General features: G+C 47.2%; 1 long non-coding RNA gene across 1 annotated transcript; it reads left to right on the top strand.

Annotated features, from left to right (window-relative positions):
• Positions 1-2,922: 2,922 nt before the first annotated feature.
• Positions 2,923-22,090, top strand: LOC149467832 (uncharacterized). The gene is made up of 3 exons (XR_016311832.1): positions 2,923-3,186; positions 7,796-7,917; positions 22,014-22,090. It is a non-coding gene; the product is annotated as an uncharacterized LOC149467832 (long non-coding RNA).
• The last annotated feature ends 278 nt before the right edge of the window (positions 22,091-22,368 follow it).

The following is a 22,368-nucleotide window of genomic DNA, read 5'->3' as shown; positions in this document are numbered from 1 at the left end:
TATATACTGAAATCTTATATACAGGTATATATATATATATATATATATATATACAGTTGTGTTCAAAATAATAGCAGTCAGACATCACAAACATGATCAGTCACTGTTTTTGGTACAAATGATATTTCTACATGGCAAATAATTTACTAGCAGGTGTAGTAGAGTATTAGAAATCCAACAGACCCAACAGTCATGACATGCATGCTGCTGATTCTGTGTAATTGAATCACTAATTGAAACGGGCATGTTCAAAATAATAGCAGTGTGCAGTTCTATTAGTGAGGTCATTCATTCTTTGAAAAACAGGTGGCAATTATTGCCCTTATTTAAGGAAGGAAGGCAGCAAATGTTGTACATGCTGGTTACAGTGCATTTCTCTCTGAAATTCTGAGGAAAATGGGTCGTTCCAGACATTGTTCAGAAGAACAGCGTACCTTGATTAAAAAGTTGATTGGAGAGGGGAAAACATATAAAGAAGTGCAGAAAATAGATAGACTGCTCAGCTAAAATGATCGCAAATGCTTTAAAATGGCAACCAAAACCTGAAAGACTTGGAAGAAAGCGAAAAACTACCATTCGAATGGATAGAAGAATAGCCAAAATGGCAAGGACTCAGCCAACAATCAGCTCCAGGAAGATCAAAGAAGGTCTAAAGTTACCTGTGAGTACTGTTACAATTAGAAGACGCCTATGTGAAGCCAAGCTATCTGCAAGAAGCCCCCGCAAAATCCCACTGTTGTAAAAAAGACATGCTGAAGAGGTTACAATTTGCCAAAGAGCACATTGACTGGTCTAAAGAGAAATGGCGCAACATTTTGTGGACTGATGAAAGTAAGATTGTTCTTTTTGGGTCTAGTGGCCGGAGACAGTTTGTCAGACGACCCCCAAACACTGAATTCAAGCCACAGTACACTGTGAAGACAGTGAAGCATGGTTGCACAAGCATCATGATATGGGGATGTTTCTCATACTACGGTGTTGGGCCTATTTATCGCATACCAGGGATCATGGATCAGTTTGAATACATCAGAATACTTGAAGAGGTCATGCTGCCTTATGCTGAAGAGGAAATGCCCTTGAAATGGGTGTTCCAACAAGACAACGACCCCAAACACATCTTGGTTCCAGACCAACAAGGTTGACGTTATGGAGTGGCCAGCCCAATCCCCGGATCTTAATCCAATAGAAAACTTGTGGGGTGACATCAAAAATGCAGTTTCTGAGGCAAAACCAAGAAATAGAGAAGAACGGTGGAATGTAGTCCAAATATCCTGGGCTGGAATACCTGCTCACAGGTGCCAGAAGTTGGTTGACTTCATGCAACACAGATGTACAGCAGTTCTCAGAAACAGTGCTTATACAACTAAATATTAATTAAGTGATTCAAAGGAAAGCAAAATCTTCAAACATTTTTCAGTTTATATAGTGAATGTTTGAGTTTGTAAAGAAGAATACAAACGCTGCTATTTTTTTGAACAGTCTAATATTCACTTTTCTTCAATTTTTTTAGAGGAACAACACAAATTTGATATATTTTACTTCATGTTTTGATTTGGAATAGAATGTGTATTGTTCCTAATGCATTTGTGTGTATGGAAATAAAAGCTATTAGAAGGATTTTGAGCTTTATTCACTTTTTTCAACACACTGCTATTATTTTGAACACAACTGTATATATATTTATTTATTTTTCTTTATACTAGTAATGGCAGTGACTAGCGACTTCTACTGCAACTGTAATTTGACACTAACTGCCACTTTATGTGAACTGACTAACTGCCACTGACATCCTAGTACAGTGATCATTGATAATACTATACGCTATCACTATACTAATAACACTGGCTCGGGAGGGGGTTAACTTCTAGGCGCAATGAAAATATTAACTGTGTGCCTAACAAGGTTTTCTGTATGTAGTATGTGCTGCTTTTACTGAGCGATGGCCTGTTTTTACTCCCTGCAAAAAATGGCACATCGCTGCTGTCTTTACAGAGCTCTGTGTTGTTTTGTCAACACAGAGCTCTGTTCTGTCATTTGCTCAGCTGATCAGCAGGTCCCGACCATAAGTTATTGGCATACCCCCTACCCGGAAATGCTGGACCACGTATATATAAATGATCGAGTTCAGCGGGGCCACACTGTAGCAGTGAAACTACAGGAGGTTGTCCAAAAGTGGTTAAAATGTAAAAGGGTTTGGCTGGGGTTCCATCTTAATAATTTCTACATAATGTCTGATAAAATGACAAGGAGTTGTGCTGTGAATTCCAAATGAGACTGCATTCCATTCAGTAATTTCTACATGTAACCCATTGTTGGTACTTATTAAGTAGACTTCAGTTAAACTACGTATAGATTAAGGCTGGACCACACTTCAGAGGTACTTTTTCTGTTTTTACTAAAATGCAGGGGATCATATTTGAATTTAGTCTCATTGCTGGCTGGCAGGGCTGAGTGCTGGGGAATTTATTTAATGCCCACAATTCAGACCCTTTTATGTGGTGCCCAGACACAGAGCAGAGTTAACATCTCTTGACATAGCAACTTTATGCTAAAAGCCCAGCTATAGCCAGTGAGCCACCTGACTTGCTATGCAGAAGTGTATAAATCACAGGACTGGCTGTACAGAATTGCAAGTCAATTGGAGGCTAAAAAATTAAAAGGGTCACCATAGACATCTCAAATTCCAACCAACATAGTTGGTAATTAGAGACTTGCTAGAAGCCTGGGTTTAAGTCAGAGGTTTTACTTCAGTTCAGACTGGAGTGCTGTACAGGTCAGGCTTCAGGTACCTCCCCCTGGTTCTAGAAGCTTGGAGAAGTTTCTAGAAGTTAGTGGGTGGAGGCAAGAAGGTGCTTATCTACATATTCATGGGAGTCTGACCAATTCCAGGCAGGAGACCTGGCAGTGTGACAGGCCCATAAATATGAGAGAGTCTGACTTGCAATTGAGTCGGGTGGAAGATGGAGTGTTGAGGTGTACTGCTGTGTAGCCTGGGAGGAGACCCCGGAGGAGTGGGTTTCTGCCTCTAGGCTGGAGGTTGGAAAGATGGGAGAAGGAAGCTGACAGAGGGAGCTTCACTGCCCTGCAGTCCACAGAGGAAGAACAGCCTGCTAGCCTGGAAGGAAACTAGCTCTGCTACAAAGGCCCAACAGCAGTTTATCCAAAGCTGCAGGACACAAGGACAGTGTGAGTACCTCTACGCCCCCGGGGCCTACAAGAGAAAGGTCTGCTATGTGCTATACCCAACCAGTTCTCCCTGGGATAGTGCTGCAAGTCTGCTCTAGAATCTCTTGCTTTGGGATACTCTTCAAAGAAAGCCAGGTGGATGGGGGGTTTCTAGCTGGGGTCTTAAGAGAGTCACTTAGAGGGGACCAAGTGCTCCTTACAGAGACTGTGTTACCGATCTGGCAAGAGACTGATGCCACTCTGGAGGAAGTAGAATGTCCAGGATCCATCATTTTTGTTGGAAGCTTGTCCTCAGAGTATTGGTTTCAAGTCAAGTTGGGCATCCCATATACCCCTAGATCCTATCCAAGTTGTTTACCCCTAAATAAAACAACAAATTAAAGCCCATGGACTGGTTACTGAATCCGAATGAAAGTTGGAAAATGCTTGTTGCCTGGCTGTGCAGGAAATAAGGGGGGCTCAAAACCAGCAGCTCTCAAGGGGGTAGCGCTACACATGTATGTTGCCTTTAAACATATCTGTATTAAAAAGTCTTTAGCTTGTAGGTCTACTTTAAATAAATGGACTTTAAACGTTTATGTTTGTTTACAGACGTTGGTGCCTAGCAGTTATTTTTTTTCCTGAATACATGCACTAAATTGGTAGAGTTCAGTTTTTAAATAGCTTTGCCACAACAAGGCAGCTGATAAGGCCACTGCACATCTGTTTTATCTTACTTGGTCAGGAGTTCACATAGAAAACCTTCACCGGCTGTCAGCTTCGCCACACGCTAGAAGCGTCCAGTCAGCTTGTTCTGCGTAGAATGTACAACCCGATAATGAAAATGAAAAACAGTCACTATTGTAAACAAACAGAAATGTTTGAGTACAGTAAGGAGGAGTATTCACGTCCTATCCAAAATGTTGTATCCATGACAAAGAATAACAAAAGTAAATTAAAGGAGAAAAGCAGCTTTAGCTGTTGTGAATAGACATATGGTTGTAATTAATATTTTACACTCTGCATTTTTACTTTCTATATTTACACTTCTTTGTATAAAAGCAGTAGTTGACTGCCAAAATAAACAGTTGGATAAAGGAAAACCTTACAGCTCTACAATACAACCGCCACCTTGAAAAAAACATTCACCAAAATATGTGCATGCGATAGTTTGACTGACATTCTCAATGAGTTGCTGTACTGTCTGCAAACAGACAATTATTACTCATCTTATTAAAGATGAACTTCTGGCATATATTAAAACACTACTTAAAGTGGTTGTAACCCTCAGACATGAAATATGAACAAAGTATATCCCTCTGTAGTGTGTACTAGTCTCAATAAAGAGCAATTTCTGTCTGCTGCCTCATTATTCTGCTATCAACAGAGTAACTTCTGACAAGTTTTACTGACACCAAGGGAAAAATGGTGACAGTGGAGGGGCCTCCAGCAGATTGACAGTGTCAGGGGAAAAGACGAGGAAGCCTGGGCAAATGCACCAATGCGCAATATGGCCATGCCAATTTGTGCAAAGAAGTGGCATTCGCATAGGCAGACAACCACACGTAATTGCGCATTCCTGTGCACGAAAATGCACTGGCACACGCAGGTTGCACTAATTGCTGACACTAAGTGGCCTTTATAAGGACTGCAGCTCTGCTCATTGATTGATAGATTATCGTCAGCCCCTCCTGTTCCTGTGTTCCTGAGTTTACTGCTGATTATCCATTACCGACCTGGCTTGATCCAGACCTTGTTCCTTTCTGCTGCTCTGTGTATGACCCGGCTTGTTCCTGACCTTGCTCCTGTCTGCTGCTGCTCTGTGTATGGCTCTGGCTTCATCCTGACCTTGCGCCTGTCTGCTGCTCTGTGTATGACCCTGGTTTGCTCCTGACCTTGTGCCTGTCTGCTGCTCTGTGTATGACCCCGGCTTGCTCCTGAACTTGCTCCTGTCTGCTGCTCTGTGTATGACCCTGGCTTGCTCCTGACCTTGCTTCTGTCTGCTGCTCTGTGTATGACCCTGGCTTGCTCCTGACCTTGCTCCTGTCTGCTGCTCTGTGTATGACCCTGGCCTGATCCTGACCTTGCTCCTGTCTGCTGCTCTGTGTATGACCCTGGCTTGCTCCTGACCTTGCTCCTGTCTGCTGCTCTGTGTATGACCCCGGCTTGCTCCTGACCTTGCTCCTGTCTGCTGCTCTGTGTATGACCCCGGCTTGCTCCTGACCTTGCTCCTGTCTGCTGCTCTGTGTATGACTCCGGCTTGCTCCTGACCTTGCTCCTGTCTGCTGCTCTGTGTATGGCCCTGGCCTGATCCTGACCTTGCTCCTGTCTGCTGCTCTGTGTATGACCCTGGCTTGCTCCTGACCTTGCTCCTGTCTGCTGCTCTGTGTATGACCCTGGCTTGCTCCTGACCTTGCTCCTGTCTGCTGCTCTGTGTATGGCCCTGGCCTGATCCTGACCTTGCTCCTGTATGCTGCTCTGTGTATGACCCCGGCTTGCTCTTGACCTTGCTCCTGTCTGCTGCTGCTCTGTGTATGACCCTGGCTTGCTCGTGACCTTGCTCCTGTCTGCTGCTCTGTGTATGACCCTGGCTTGCTCCTGACCTTGCTCCTGTCTGCTGCTCTGTGTATGGCCCTGGCCTGATCCTGACCTTGCTCCTGTATGCTGCTCTGTGTATGACCCCGGCTTGCTCTTGACCTTGCTCCTGTCTGCTGCTGCTCTGTGTATGACCCTGGCTTGATCCTGACCTTGCTTCTGTCTGTTGCTGCTCTGTGTATGGCCCTGGCTTGATCCCGACCTTGCTCCTGTCTGCTGCTCTGTGTATGACCTCGGCTTGCTCCTGACCTTGCTCCTATCTGCTGCTGCTCTGTGTATGGCCCTGGCTTGATCGTGACCTTGCGCCTGTCTGCTGCTCTGTGTATGACCCTGGTTTGATCCTGACGTTGCTCTTGTCTCCTCTTCCATATTGATCCTGGCTCTGGCTACTGACTACTCTACCCATCCTCCGGGATCCACGTGTTCTCTGGAGAAACTCCTCCTGCAACAGGAGCACCCACAGGTTCCATCTCATCAGGCATCTCCAAGCAGCAACACCACTGGCAACCCGTGCTTCTTTGGGCACTTGTTAAGGTCCTACCTTTTCCCAGAGGTTATGCTGCTCCATGTGCTGGCATCCATCTTGGATTTCTGCAGAGCATGGTGGGAGCCTTTTATGTCTTCAGACCTCTGCGGTCCATCTCCCAGAGGGGTGTGGTTGATCACATATAAGCCTGTTGTCCGCACGTGCCCTTTGCATTCATGTCTTGTATGTTAGTGTTGCAACAGCTCTGTTTATACTCTCGTGACTCTCCTGGAATCTGACTCGGCTTGTGACTAGACCATTCTCTGCGTTTTCCTTTGATCTGACCTCCCGTTGCTGAACCTGGCCTGTGAACTGTGATTCTTGTCTACTGTTCTGTACTGTTTGTCCCATTGTTGTCGACCCAGGCCTGCCCGACTACGCTATTGTCTGATCTGATTCCTCCCAGCTACACGCCATTGGCGGTGGCCATTACCGCAGCTGGGGTGTCTCCGGGGCCGCGACCTGGTTCCTGGCTGCGTCAAGTCCATCCCCGCCATCAGGGGCCCTGGTGAAGGGCAGCCTGGGACTTAGACTCCGCGCCCTGAGGGACTCCGGTCTGTGGGTGGTGGTTGTCGTCAGTCAGTGCGGGACCCTGCCACTAGGCCTGCCTCTCCGTTCCACAGCTCCTGCCCTGACAGCACTGCACCTTCTGTTTCCACCTCCAGGGGCGCACTGCACTTAGCCGTAAGGAGAGCCCTCTCTCTATTGCAGCCTCTGGTCAGGTACGTGACAAACAGCCTCAGCTCTGTTCCAGTGTGCTGTTTGAAGGTGGGTGTGTCCCTTACCTCCAATCAGCTATCAGAACTCTTCTCACTGAGCTTTGCAGAGTGCAGTTGCAGCTCTCTGCCCCTTGTTTTCTGAACTCTCAGAAAAACTGTATACATTCTGGAATTTAAACAGATGTAGAGAAGTGAAGACTGCAGACAGAAACATACAACTTAGGTAGGAGGATTTGTTTAATCTGTGAGGCTAGTCACTTCATTTGGGTATAGATAAGGGTTTACTACCACCTTAATGCTTAAATTGCTTTTTATTTTTATTATAGATTTAGTGACATCACTTAGCTGTATGGAAGGATGTCCCATGGCCTGCATGAAAGCTAAATCCTGTAGAAATCTTTACTGCAGGGATGCTCTTTCCTCTTCCTGTGAATGAACTTCCAGCGCACAGGGGGTTAATAACTTTGGGCTCCAGGATGGGTAAAGTTCTTTTATTGCTTTAATTGGTTTACTACTACCTTAATGCTGAAGTTTAAATAGCTTTTTATCTTTATTATAGATTTAGTGACATCACTTACCTGTATGGAAGGATGTCCCATGGCGTGCAGACAGCCAAATCCTGTAGAACTTTTTACTGCAGGGAGGCCCTGTCCTCTTCCTGTGAATGAACTTCCAGCGCACAGGGGGTTAATAACTTTGGGCTCCAAGATGGGAAAAGTTCATTTATTGCTTTGATTGGTTTCTACTACCTTAATGCTGAAGTTTAAATTGCTTTTCATTTTTATTATAGATTTAGTGACATCGTGTACCTGTATGGAAGGATGTCCCATGGCAGACAGCTAAATCTTGTAGAAATCTTTACTGTAGGGATGCCCTGTCCTCTTCCTGTGAATGAACTTCCAGCGAACAGAGGTATACTGCTCAAGCAAACAATCCTGATCAATCCACAGCAGGTGCAGGCCCTGGCTCGCCACCACAGATGATGCAATAGGAAGAAGGGTCTGCCGTACACTGGAGGATAGATGAATATAGCGTGTATTTATTGATCCATAAGATCAATAAATACACACTATATTCATCTATCCTCCGGTGTGAGGCTGACCCTTCTTCCTATTGCAATGAACTTCCAGCGCACTGGGGGTTAATAACTTTGGGCAGCAAGATGGGTAGAGTTCTTTGATTGTTTTTACTTCCTGTAACCTGATTAGTGATGTGCTGCGGTCGAACATTGGAACAATCGACCGCGAACTACGAACTCAATGCAAGTCTAAGGGACTCAAACTTGTAAATTCAAAGGTGCCTATTTTGAAGGCTTATATGCAAGTTATTGGCCATAAAAGGGATATGGGGACTCGGTAACTGCCCTGAGGGACATGAATCAGTGGAAAAAAAAAATTACAAAAGTACTGTTTTTAAAGGGGCAGTAATATTTCATTGCTTAAAGTAAAAAAAAAAAAAAATGAACAAATTCCTTTAAATAGCATGCCTAGGGGGGGTCCCCTTAAACTACCTGCAAGGTTGCACATCTGTACAATGTATAGAACCTGCTGCAGCAGGACTGACATTTTTTTAAATTAAATTTGTATTTTTTATTACAGGTACTTATTTAGTGCCGTCAATTTACACAGCACTTTACATATACAGTGGGGATCGAAAGTTTGGGCACCCCAGCTAAAAATTTGTATTAATGTGCATAAAGAAGCCAAGGAAAGATGGAAAAATCTCCAAAAGGCATCAAATTACAGATTAAACATTCTTATAATATGTCAACAAAAGTTAGATTTTATTTCCATCATTTACACTTTCAAAATAACAGTAAAAAAAAAAATGGCGTCTGCAAAAGTTTGGGCACCCTGCAGAGTTGATTATCTTGTACTACCCCCTTTGGCAAGTATCACAGCTTGTAAACGCTTTTTGTAGCCAGCCAAGAGTCTTTCAATTCTTGTTTGAGGTATCTTTGCCCATTCTTCCTTACAAAAGTCTTCCACTTCTTTGAGATTTCTGGGCTGTCTGTCACGCACTGCGCTTTTAAGGTCTATCCATAGATTTTCAATTATGTTGAGGTCAGGAGATTGTGAAGGCCATGGCAAAACCTTCAGTTTACGCCCCTTGATGTAATCCCCCGTGGATTTCGAGGTGTGTTTAGGATCATTATCCATTTGTAGAAGCCATCCTCTCTTTAACTTCAGCTTTTTCACAGATGGCATCAAGTTACCATCCAAAATTTGCTGACATTTTATTGAATCCATTTTTCCTTCTACTCGTGAGATGTTCCCTGTGCCACTGGCTGCAACACAACCCCAAAGCATGATTGATCCAACCCCATGCTTAACAGTTGGACAGAGGTTCTTTTCATTAAATTCTGTGCCCCTTCTTCTCCAAACGTACCTTTGCTCATTCCGGCCAAAAAGTTCAGTTTTAACCTCATCGGTCCATAGAACTTGTTTCCAAAATGCATCAGGCTTGTCTATATGTTCATTTGCAAAGTTCAAATGATGATTTTTGTGGTGAGGACGTAGAAGAGGTTTTCTTCTGATGACTCTTCCATGAAGACCATATTTGTACAAGTATCTCTTTATAGTGGAATAGTGTACCACAACTCCAGTGTCTGCCAGATCTTTCTGGAGGGATCGTGCAGTCAAACGTGGGTTTTGAATTGTTTTTCTCACAATCCTGCGAGCTGTTCTGTCTGATATTTTTCTTGGTCTTCCAGATCTTGCTTTAACTTCCACTGTTCCTGATGACTGCCATTTCTTAATTACATTCCGAACAGAGGATATTGACATCTGAAAATGCTTTGCTATCTTCTTATAGCCTTCTCCAGCTTTGTGAGCGTTAACTATTTTCAGTTTCAGTTTTCTAGACAACTGCTTAGAAGAACCCATGGTGCTGATTGTTGGGGCAAGGTCAGATGAGTCTGGGCATTTAAAACCTTTGAGATTGACATAACCTGGTCTTCCCAGACGATGATTGAGAACAATCCATGACACTAGCAGGCCTCAGCTTTGTAAAGGGGGCAGTGCATGCTATAAATTCTGCAGGGTGCCCAAACTTTTGCAGATGCCATTTTTTTGTTTTCTGTTATTTTGAAAGTGTAAATGATGGAAATAAAATCTAAATTTTGTTGACATATTATAAGAATGTCTAATTTGTAATTTGATGCCTTTTGGAGATTTTTCCATCTTTCCTTGGCTTCTTTATGCACATTAATACAAATTTTTAGCTGGGGTGCCCAAACTTTCGATCCCCACTGTATATTGTACATTCACATTAGTCCCTAACCCTCAAGGGGCATACAATCTAAGGTCCCTAACTTACATTCATACATACACATATTAGGGCCAGTTTAGATAGGATCCAATTAACCTATCGGCATGTCTTTGGAGTGTGAGAGGAAACCGGAAGAAACCCATGCAGGCACAGGGAGAACATGCAAACTTGATGCTGTGGTTGGGATTTGAACTCTAGTACTGCTAGGTGGAAGTGCTAACCATTTAGCCGCTGTGCTGCCCATTTATTAAAAAAAACACAAAAAAAAAAGCATGGGGTCCCCCTCAGTATTTTTTTTTTTTCTTAAAGTGCATGGGGTTCCCCCTAAAAGCCATACCAGGCCCTTTAGTGATAGTAGGACTTTATAGGGGAACCCCAACACCAAAAAATGGGGGGGGGAGTGTGGGGTCCCCCTTAAATTCTTACCAGCCCCCTGATCCACAGGCCTGGCAGAGCAGGAAAGGGGGGGGGGGACGAATGAGCACCCCCCCTCCCTGCAGCTTACTAGGCCTCATGCCCTAGGATGGGGACAAGGACCTCTTCCCCACAACCCTGGCCAAGTGGTTGTGGGGATCTGCAGGCAGAGGAGCTCATTAGCATCAGGGTACCCCTTTAAATATGGGGGCAGAAGGATGCTGCCCTCCCCTTGTGAATGAGTAAGAGGTACTTGTACCTCTACCCATTCAGTAAAGGGTTACATTGAGTAAAAAAATAAAGACACCAGACTTTGAAAAATTCCTTTATTGGACAAAAAACAAAACAACAGTTTTTGACAAGTCCTTTGTTTTAAAAATCCATCATCAATCACGACCTCCAGCATTGTCATGGAGATCTCATGGAAATAGAAAAAAAAAACAACACCCAATGACCTGTCCGCACCCACTGAGCACTTACCAACATTTGCCCATCAGATATAAACAATTGCGTGGAGCTAGCTATGATGTCACCACTAGCTCCTTCCAGTTGTGCTGTGATTGGTCAGGTACATTGCTTTGGCTAATCACAATGCACTCTGATAGCGCAGTGCATTGTGGGGCACAGCAGGCAAACAACCCACTGAACGCCCTTATTGTTCGTGTGTTTGGCTGATGTTCGAGTCAAATGTAACATCAAGCCCATCACTAAACCTGATCTGTGAATGTAGCAGAGATTTCTCATCAGGCGTCTCAGGCTTGATACCATCCTCCTGTTTTCCCTTTTACAGCAGCACTCAGACTGGGAGAGAGAGGGGCAGTACTATGGGTTAAAAAAGTGTTCTGCATGCATTGTGCAGGTATGGAACATATTCAAAATACACCCACCTGTGCTTCCTTATATAATACTGTCACAAGACACAAAAAATATCCCAAGTTGTCAGTACATTTCATCCTCTACATATAGGGGCACGGTGCTGTGACAAATATAATAATAAAGAAATTGGAGAAAACATAAACAATAAACATGTGATTTACTTTTTCAGGTTAAAAAATATAGTCACACTTTCAATAAATTGCAAAGTAATTGTGCTGAGTGCAACTCCATAAACTTCAACACAAGTGCCACAGAGGTACCTGTGCTGGCATCAGAGAAGTTTCAGGCAGAAGAGCCTCTGGTCTTGTAGTAGGTCCCCTGAATGGCAGCATAGAAATACCATTGGCCACACTTATCAAGTGCAAATCAGATTCCAACCAAGAGAGAGGAGATCCCTACTACTGCAGCTGCCTCTCACCACTCTCACTTGAGGGGCATAGCTAACCACATTTTTATTATTATTATTATACAGTATTTATATAGCGCCAAAGGGTATGCTCAGCGCTGTACAGTAGCAGGGGGACATAACATGAGACAAGACAGTAACAATACACTACACGAGGGGTTCGAGGGCCCTGCTCTTTCGAGCTTACAATCTAGGAGGGAGGGGAAGGTGGCACAGGAGGAGATGGCTGTTGGGGATGGAGTGGTGGGTGGAGTGGAGGAGGTTAGTTGTTAGGTGAGGTCAGGTGTTAGGTGAGGTTGGGGTAGGCTTCCCTGAAGAGGAGGGTTTTCAGGGTGCGCCTGAAGGTGAGGAGGGTAGGTGACAGTCTGATGGATTGGGGTAGGGAGTTCCAGAGGATGGGGGAAGTCCTAGAGAAGTCCTGCAATCGGGCGTGGGAGGAGGAGGCCAGGGAGCTAGAGAGCAGCAGGTCCTGTGAGGAACGGAGTGCACAGGTAGGGTAGTATTTGGGTATCAGGTCAGTTATGTAGTTCGGGGCGGCATTGTGAATGGCCTTGTAGGTCAGGCTTAGCAGCTTGAACTTGATGCTTTGGGCAATCGGGAGCCAAAGAAGGAATTGGCAGAGGGGGGAGGCAGATGTGGAGCACTTGGTGAGGTGGATGAGTCTGGCCGCTGAGTTTAGGATCAACTGGAGTGGGGATAGCATTCATTTGGGTAGGCCAGTGAGAAGGGAGTTGTAATAGTCCAGGCGTGAGATGATGAGGGAGTGTACGAGTTGTTTGGTGGTGTCTGGGGTGAGGAATGTGCGTATCTTGGAGATGTTGCGGAGGTGGAGCCTGCAAGATCTAGATAGCAGTTGGATGTGGGGTAGGAAGGAGAGGTGGGAGTCCAGGGTGACACCCAGGACTTTGGCGTGTGGGGTGGGAGAGATGGTGGCGTTTCTTAGTAGTGATGGAGAGGATGGGGGGGCACAGGGAGGGGGGAAGACCAGGAGCTCGGTTTTGGATAGGTTAAGTTTGAGGAAATAGAGCGACATACGGTCTGATATGTCGTTTAGGAGGTGGGCGATGCGGGTAGAGAGTGAGGGGGTGAGGTGGGGGGTGGAGAGGTAAATTTGGGTGTCGTCGGCATAGAGGTGGTAATTGAAGCCTTGGGAGTGAATAAGTTTGCCAAGGGAGGAGGTATAGATGGAGAAGAGGAGGGGCCCGAGGACAGAGCCTTGGGGGACCCCGACAGAGAGGGGAGGGAGGGGGAGGTGGCAGTGTTGTAGGTGACGCTGAAGGAGCGTTAGGAAAGGTAGGAGGCAAACCAGGAGAGAGCAGTGTCCTTGATGCCAAGGGAGTTCAGTTTGGCAAGGAGGAGAGGGTGGTCAACAGTGTCGATGGCCGCGGAGAGGTCAAGGAGCAGGAGGATAGAATAGTGGCCATTGGCTTTGGCAGTTAGCAGGTCATTGGTGATTTTAAGTAGGGCGGTTTTGGTGGAGTGCAGGGGGCGGAAGCCAGACTGTAGGGGGTCAAGGAGGTTGTTATCAGTGAGGTGGGCGCTTAGGCGATTGTAGACCGGGCGCTCAAGGAGCTTGGAAGTGAAGGGCAACAAGGAGATGGGTCTAAGGTTGTTAAGGTTAGTGGGGTCAAGGGAGGGTTTTTTGAGTATGGGGGTGATGTGTGCGTGCTTTAGAGGGGAGGGGAAGGTGCCTGTGGAGAGGGAGAGATTGAAGATGTGGGTGAGGGAGCGGATGATGGAGGGGGGGGGGGGTGACTGGAGGAGCTGTGAGGGGATAGGGTCCAGAGGGCAGGTGGTGAGGCGGGCTTCAGTGAAGACCTTAGAGACCTCCTCAGAGGTAGTTGGGCTGAAGGAGCGGAGTGTTGGGGAGGTGATGGTGTGCGGGGCATTGGGTATAGTGGGGGGTAGTGCGGCTATGAGGTCGGGGGAGGGTAGAGGGGTTGGAGGAGGGCGGGAGGCTAGATGGAGAGGTGGATTGTGAGTTGACAATGTCCTTATGGATTGCGTCAATCTTGTTCTGGAACGGATTGCGTCAGTCTTGTTCTGGAACCACATACCAGCTCTTGACAGGAAGATGCCAATATCCTCCTGCTTCTTGGCACAGATAACCCATGGGTACACAAGGCTAACCAACAAATCAACAGGCCACATGACCCACCATATGCCCAATCCCTGAGCCTAGGCTGGGTCATCATAGGCAACGACTGTTTGAGTAATGTCAGGAGGTCTTCTAGTTTCTTTTTTCAGGACATGTGTCCTGCCAAATGGTCACATTACTTATTACGAGCAGTGCACCACCATGTCAAGAAAGATTTTGCAGTAAAGGCATGCAACAGTTCTTCACACAAGGCGATAACAAAGCCCTTCATTTCTGGGATGATAACGTTGGCCCCACAGCGTTTCATGTAATGACTAAAGATAATGTGTGACAGCCACCATGGAGGAAAAGGAGTTCTTAAAAACAATGAGTAAGGAGTTCTATCAGGACAATTCCAACAGCTGGGTGGCACTCTTACCATTTCATCCCTCAAGAAAGAAACTACCAAATAACGTTCAGCATGCACAAGCGTGATTTATTTCTTTACAAAGCCCCCAGAACAGAAAACCTGAGATAGAAAACACTTTGTTGACTTTATGCAGGTTTTGGCAAGAGATCATGCTGAGATTGCACCACCTGTCAGGGATCCCGGGTCCTCGGCGGCGCGCGCATGCGCAGACCGCCGATCCGTCCCAGCCGGCGAGCGCAGAATCCTCGGCGATCGCGGCGGCCGCGCATGCGCAGTAGCGATCGCGGCCGCACCAATGGGAGAGCAGGGCGCCCTATTTAAAGCTGCCTGTGCATCTCCAAGTTGCCGCAAGGTCTTGTTCCAGTCCTGTAAGTACGCTTCCTAGTTGCCAAACTCTGCCTGTTCTGACTTATGCTTACCTTCTCCTGCTCTGACCCCGGCTCGTCCCTGACCATCCTTCTGCCTGACCCTCGGTACCTCGTTGCCCGCTACCTGTTGAACCTGGCTTGTGACCCCGACTATTCTCCGCTTACTCCCCCTGTACCACGCTGCCCGCACAATTCCGACCCGGCTAGTCTGACCTCGTCCACTCCTGACAGTTGCCCATCCATCCCGCTCGGATCGGGATCTGTCATCCCATCCATCCCGCTCGGATCAGGATCTGTCATCCCCTTCACAGCAGGCTCAACCCGGGCACATACCCCCAGCGGGACCCCTCTGCCACCGCCGGGGGTGCCCAGGAACGCGACCTGGTTTCAGTCTTGCACCAAGTCCATCCCCACCATCAGGGGCCCTGGTGAAAAGGCAGACTGGAACTTAGACTCCGCGCCCTGGGAAACCCCGTGCCGTGGACCACTAGAGATCCCGTTGGGTGGAGCCTGACAGTACCTTGCGGCCATGACTGAGCCTGGAAGGGGAACTTCCCCTCTGGACGACATCTGCCAACGGATGGAGACCCTTACACTGGGAATTAGGGGCCTACAGGAGGGTTATACGGAATTGGAGAGTCGCATGCAGACTTTAGCTACCTCTACCAGGGGGCCTGGGGAACCCGCACCAGAACCCCGTGTCCCCACACCGGAACGTTTTTCTGGAGACCAAGGGAGATTCAGGGCCTTTCGTAACTCCTGTCAGTTATACTTTGACCTCCAGCCCCGGACCTTTTCCTCCGAATCGGTGAAGGTAGGGTTCATCATTTCCCTACTACAGGGAGGACCCCAGGACTGGGCCCACCGGCTCCGAGAGAATCGAGACCCCCTGTTAAAGTCGGTAACGGTATTTTTTGAGGCTATGGCCCTCTTGTATGACGACCCCCTGCGCACCGCAACGGCCGAGAGGGCCCTATATACGCTCAGGCAGGGTCACCGGACAGTGGAGGAATATGCCGCCGACTTCAGGCGTTGGCTTAGTGACTGCCAATGGAACGAGGCGGCTCTGCACCACCAGTTCCGCGTAGGGTTAGCTGAATCCCTGAAGGACGAATTGGCCCGAATAGACATACCTAGCACTTTGGAGGCCTTAATAGCTTTGACTATACAAATTGACCGCCGGTTGCGGGAGCGCAGGCAGGAAAGGGGCAACCAAGGACGAGGCCCAACGGGAACACCTCCTCAGGCTTCAACCCTGTTCCAGCCGGCAAGCCAGAATCAGGATGCTATGGATACACCCGAAACCGGTCCATCGGGAAGAATCCGGCCGACACTAACACCCGAGGAACGCCTGTCCAGCCAAGAGGGGTAAGTGCTCCGCTATTTTCTCTACGGTATCTTCTAACAGTGTGGGCAACACTAGTTACCTAGCGGTACCTGTGTCACTTCAGCTACCAGGGAGAACAGTAGTGACCACGGCTATTGTGGATTCTGGGGCGTGTAGTTGCTTCATAGATTTAGACTTTGCAGTTCAGCAACAAATTCCTCTACAAACCAAGGAGGTGGGATTGAATATTTTTCTAGCAGATGGGTCACGCATTAAGTCAGGGGTGGTGGACCACGAGACCCCACCTATCCGTACTACCATATCGACCCATCACGAGGAACTCCTTCGGTTGGACGCCATAGCATCCCCATTATTTCCCATTATTTTGGGGCTCCCGTGGTTACGTGCCCATAATCCCCAGGTGGATTGGAAAGCGGGTTCTATCCAGTTCCTCTCCACATACTGCCAGCAGCACTGCCTCCCTAAGATCTCCCCGATACCGCCGACCGTGTTGTGTCTAGAGACAGATGCGGAGCTGGCGCGAGTCATTCCTTCAGTCTACCATAATTTTCTGGATGTGTTTAGCAAGCGGGGGGCGGACTCTCTCCCCCCGCACCGAGCTTATGACTGCCCAATTGATCTCCTCCCAGGGTCGGAGATCCCATTTGGGCGGATATTCCCCTTGTCCGAACGGGAGTTAGGGGTGCTAAAGGAATATATAGATGAAAACCTCCATAAGGGGTTTATTAGACCCTCCACGTCGCCAGCCGGGGCGGGCATTTTCTTTGTGGAGAAAAAGGACAAGTCCCTCCGGCCCTGCGTAGATTACCGGGACTTGAATAAGGTCACAGTAAAAAACCGTTACCCGCTACCACTGGTCCCCGAACTTTTTCAGAGGCTGAAGTCTGCATCTGTCTTCACTAAACTGGACTTGAGAGGTGCCTATAATTTAGTCCGTATCAGAGAGGGGGACGAGTGGAAGACAGCATTCCGTACCAGATTCGGGCACTATGAATATTTGGTTATGCCCTTCGGCCTATGCAACGCCCCTGCCACCTTCCAGCATTTCATAAACGATGTGTTCAGGGACTACCTAGATATCTTCGTCATCGTATACCTAGACGATATCCTTGTTTTTTCCCCAACCTTGGAGGACCATAGAGGTCATGTGAGGCGCGTGTTGGAACGGCTCCGCCAACACAGCTTATATGCCAAGGCAGACAAATGCTGTTTTGAACAAAGTAGTATTTCGTTTCTGGGTCTAACCATCTCTCCCACGGGAATAGCCATGGATCCCCAAAAGGTTTCGGCCATTTTAGATTGGCCAGCGCCCACCGACAAGAAAGCGGTCCAACGTTTCATCGGCTTTGGTAACTTTTACAGAAAGTTCATTAAGAACTTTTCAGGCCTAGTGTCCCCGATCACCCAGCTGACCAGGCAGGGGGTTCGCTTCCAATGGACACCTGAGGCACAGAGGGCTTTCGAAGCCTTAAAGGAGTTGTTTACGGCAGCTCCTATTTTGAGCCACCCTGATTCGTCCTTGCCATATGTCTTGGAGGTGGACGCATCCGAGAATGCGGTCGGGGCGATCCTGTCCCAGAGGAAGGGCATCAAAGAGCTCATGCACCCGGTGGCTTTCTTCTCCAGGAAACTAACTCCTGCGGAAAGGAATTATGATATCGGGGATCGGGAGCTCTTGGCAATCAAGGTGGCACTAGAGGAATGGAGATACTTGTTAGAGGGAGCGGTACACCCAATATTGATTTTTACGGATCATAAAAACTTAGAATATCTGAGGACAGCTAAACGTTTGAGGCCACGTCAAGCCAGGTGGGCGCTGTTCTTTTCACGGTTCTTTTTCCACATAACCTATCGGCCAGGGTCTAAGAACACAAAACCAGACGCACTCTCCCGCATGTTTGGGGATCCCGAGGAGAATCCCAGGCCGGACACTATCCTGACCCCAGGGAATTTCCTAGCCCTCCAATCGGAGCTCCATTCGCAACTGCAGACCGTGTCCGTAGGGATGCAAGGCCCACCCGGTGTCCCCTTATTAAATAGGGAAGGACTTTTCTGGAAGGAGGATCTGATTGTGGTCCCTGAGGAGGCCCGTACCTTGGTATTAGGATACTGCCACGATCACCCGCTGGCCGGGCACTTTGGGGTACGTAAGACCTTGGAACTGCTGCAGCGTACTTTCTGGTGGCCTAATATGGCCAGAGAGTGCGAAACCTACATAAAGACTTGTCCCGTTTGTCAGAGAAACAAACCCACCAGGAACAAAGCTTGGGGTCTCTTGCACCCATTACCCATACCCGACAGGCCATGGACCATGATTTCCATTGATTTTATCGTGGAACTTCCACCCTCTCAGGACCACACAGCAATCTTCGTGATTGTGGACCGCCTGTCCAAGATGGCCCATTTTGTACCCTTAAAGGATACACCTACGGCCCTTGAAACAGCACGTGTGTTTATTAAGGAAGTAGTAAGACTCCACGGAATTCCCAGGGACATTGTATCTGACAGAGGGGTTCAGTTTACGTCCAGGTTCTGGAAAGCTCTATGTGAAACCCTGGGGATTAAGTTATCGTTCTCTTCCGCTTATCACCCACAGACCAATGGCCAGACGGAGCGTACAAACCAGACCCTAGAGCAGTACCTCAGGTGCTATACCACCTTCCTCCAAGATGACTGGGTTACTCTCCTGCCGCTTGCGGAATTCGCATATAATAATGCGAGTCACTCTGCTACTAGACAGTCCCCGTTTTTCGCAAACTATGGGTTCCACCCTGTATTCCTGCCAGATCTAATCCCAGAGGTCGCAGTCCCAGCCACGCAGGATATGTTGACCTTTCTGTCAACCAATAGCAAGGTATTGCAGGAAGCAATGGCAAAGGCCCAGGATGACAACAAGAGGGCGTTTGATAGGAAGAGAAGAGGGGAATTGAGTTTGCGGCCAGAGGACCAGGTTTGGTTGTCCACCGCAAATTTAAAAATGTCCTGCCCTTCAAAGAAATTGGCTCCCAAGTTCTTGGGGCCTTTCCGGGTCAAACGTAAGGTCAACGAGGTGGCATACGAGCTGGCACTGCCCGAATCTATGAAGGTTCATCCGGTCTTCCATGTGTCCCTGTTGAAACCGGCAACTCCAGACCCCTTCCCGGATCGAAGGTCTAAGCCACCGGAGGCAGTAGACGTGGATGGGGAGGAGGAATTTGAAGTTGAAGCTATCTTAGATTGCAGGAAGAGGGGAGGCCAAACTCAGTTTCTGGTTAAATGGAAAGGATATGGGGCGGAGGAGAATTCATGGGAGCCGGCCCAAAATGTGCACGCCCCAAGGCTTGTGCGGGAATTTTTTCGGAACCGGCCGTTGAGTAGGGGTCGGTTGGGCATCCGGAGGTTGCCCGTAGGGGGGGGGCAATGTCAGGGATCCCGGGTCCTCGGCGGCGCGCGCATGCGCAGACCGCCGATCCGTCCCAGCCGGCGAGCGCAGAATCCTCGGCGATCGCGGCGGCCGCGCATGCGCAGTAGCGATCGCGGCCGCACCAATGGGAGAGCAGGGCGCCCTATTTAAAGCTGCCTGTGCATCTCCAAGTTGCCGCAAGGTCTTGTTCCAGTCCTGTAAGTACGCTTCCTAGTTGCCAAACTCTGCCTGTTCTGACTTATGCTTACCTTCTCCTGCTCTGACCCCGGCTCGTCCCTGACCATCCTTCTGCCTGACCCTCGGTACCTCGTTGCCCGCTACCTGTTGAACCTGGCTTGTGACCCCGACTATTCTCCGCTTACTCCCCCTGTACCACGCTGCCCGCACAATTCCGACCCGGCTAGTCTGACCTCGTCCACTCCTGACAGTTGCCCATCCATCCCGCTCGGATCGGGATCTGTCATCCCATCCATCCCGCTCGGATCAGGATCTGTCATCCCCTTCACAGCAGGCTCAACCCGGGCACATACCCCCAGCGGGACCCCTCTGCCACCACCGGGGGTGCCCAGGAACGCGACCTGGTTTCAGTCTTGCACCAAGTCCATCCCCACCATCAGGGGCCCTGGTGAAAAGGCAGACTGGAACTTAGACTCCGCGCCCTGGGAAACCCCGTGCCGTGGACCACTAGAGATCCCGTTGGGTGGAGCCTGACACCACCCCTCAAGGAAGAAGAGGAATGCTGGCACCTTTCTTGTCTTGGCGCGTACCATCCTCACAAGCCGGATCAGTTCAGAGTGGTCTTTCACTCAAGTTCTCGATATGAAGGTGTTTCCCTCAGTAATGTCCTTCTCACCAGGCCTAATCTGAACAACAACCTGATAGGAATTTTTCTCCACTCTAAATAAAAACCAGTTGCTGTTATGGCAGACATTCAGCAAATGTTCCACTGTTTATCATGGTTCCAGTGGTATTGCAACAACAATGGCAGTGATGAAGTAAAAGACTACCGAATGGAAGTGCATGTTTTCGGTAACAGTCGTTCTCTTGCTGTAGCAATTTATGGGCTAACAAGAACAGCTCAAGAAGGTGCAAAAGAATTCAGATCTGATGCACATAACTTTATGGAAAAGATTTTCCACATAGATGATGGACTAAAGCAATCGATCTTTTCAAGAGAACTGCCAACCTCAGGCTTCACAAAATTGTCTCTAACAGTGACAAGGTAATGAATGCCTTTCCACCCGATGACCATGCTGTTTGTGTAAGGGGATTCGAGCTAGGAACTAATCTTCCCTCATGCATTGTAGCCATGGGTTGCTTTGAAATGTCAAGTCACATTCACGTTTCAGGTATCAACTTCTGATAAGCCCCTCAAGAATCAGGGAGTTTTCTTTGCTGCTAACAGCATCTACGATTCTCTGGGATTCATAGCACCCTTTACCAGTCAGTGTAAGGTACTTCTAAGACAGCTTACTTCTGAAAACACAGATTGGAATACCCTATTAACAAGAGAGAAATAACAAAGATTTAAATGTAACAACATCAGATACCGTGCTTTTACATTCCTGCATCCCCAACAAATGCCACCAGAAAAAACATTCATGTTTTCTCTGATTCTTCCATTTAAGCAATAACCTTCGATATTGCTGAACTTAAAAAACTGAAATAGATGTTGAAATAGACTCTTCACTTTTACACAGACAGCAAGATAGTGTTGGGATACCTACATACACAACCAAACAAAACAGTTCTATTTGTATGTCAGTAACAGAGAAGAATTAATCAGAAGATTCTTTAATTCAGATCAATGACACTATGGGGTTTATTTACTAAAGCTGGAGAGTGCAAAATCAGACTCACTTCTGCATAGAAACCAATCAGTTTCCAGGTTTCATTGCCAAAGCTTCATTGAACAAGCTGAGGTTAGAAGCTGATTGGTTTCTATGCAGTAGGGAGTCTGATTTTGGACTCTCCAGCTTTAGTAAATAAACCCCTATGTGCCCACAGATCTCAACCCAGCTGATCGGTGCACAGATGCAGTAACAGCTGCTGCATTTCTAAACAATTCATGGTTGTTCACACCTGACTTCTAGAATGATGACCCGATCACAATTCATACTGACTCTACATTTGACCTTGTTAATTCTGAGTTTGATAAGGAGATCACAGCTAATAATGTTACACTCAACACCTCTGTGAAGTAAAAAATGAGTTCTTACTGTTTCAAATACTTTCCAAAGTGGCCTTCTGTTGTACGAGCTACCGCACCTCTTATTCGTTTTGTTGATCATTTTGCAATCAATACTGAGGATTGTCTTCTATACCTTTTAAAGCCACAAGTAATAACTTTGCAAGTTTTACAATATATTAATGTTTGTATTATTATTCTCTTGTTCTGCACGTTCTCCTTTTTTAGGTGTACCTGGACCAAAGAGTCTTCACTTAATGTTTGGACTTGATTCTCAATTGTTTAATACAACATATTTGAAATCAGAGATTTTGATGGGGAGTCTTATGTTTTACATGCATTGTTGTTTGTTTGCCTTTAAATAATTTTGTCCTCTCCTCACTCCATAGCTAGGGGATGCTCTGTGTAATTAGTCCTACCCTTCCTCTTCATGCCTTAGTCTCCATTGTTCACTTACAGTGCCTTGAAAAAGTATTCATATCCCTTGAAATTTTCCACATTTTGTCATGTTATAACTAAAAACGTAAATGTATTTTATAGGGATTTTATGAGATAGACCAACACAAAGTGGCACATAATTGTA

This window comes from Staurois parvus, unplaced genomic scaffold (genome assembly GCF_062004578.1).
Source record: "Staurois parvus isolate SC_StPar_1 unplaced genomic scaffold, SC_StPar_1.0 ptg000099l, whole genome shotgun sequence".
Classification (NCBI taxonomy): Eukaryota; Metazoa; Chordata; class Amphibia; order Anura; family Ranidae; genus Staurois; species Staurois parvus.
Note: the sequence above shows the minus strand (reverse complement) of the source record. Positions and strands in the feature narration are given on the sequence as shown.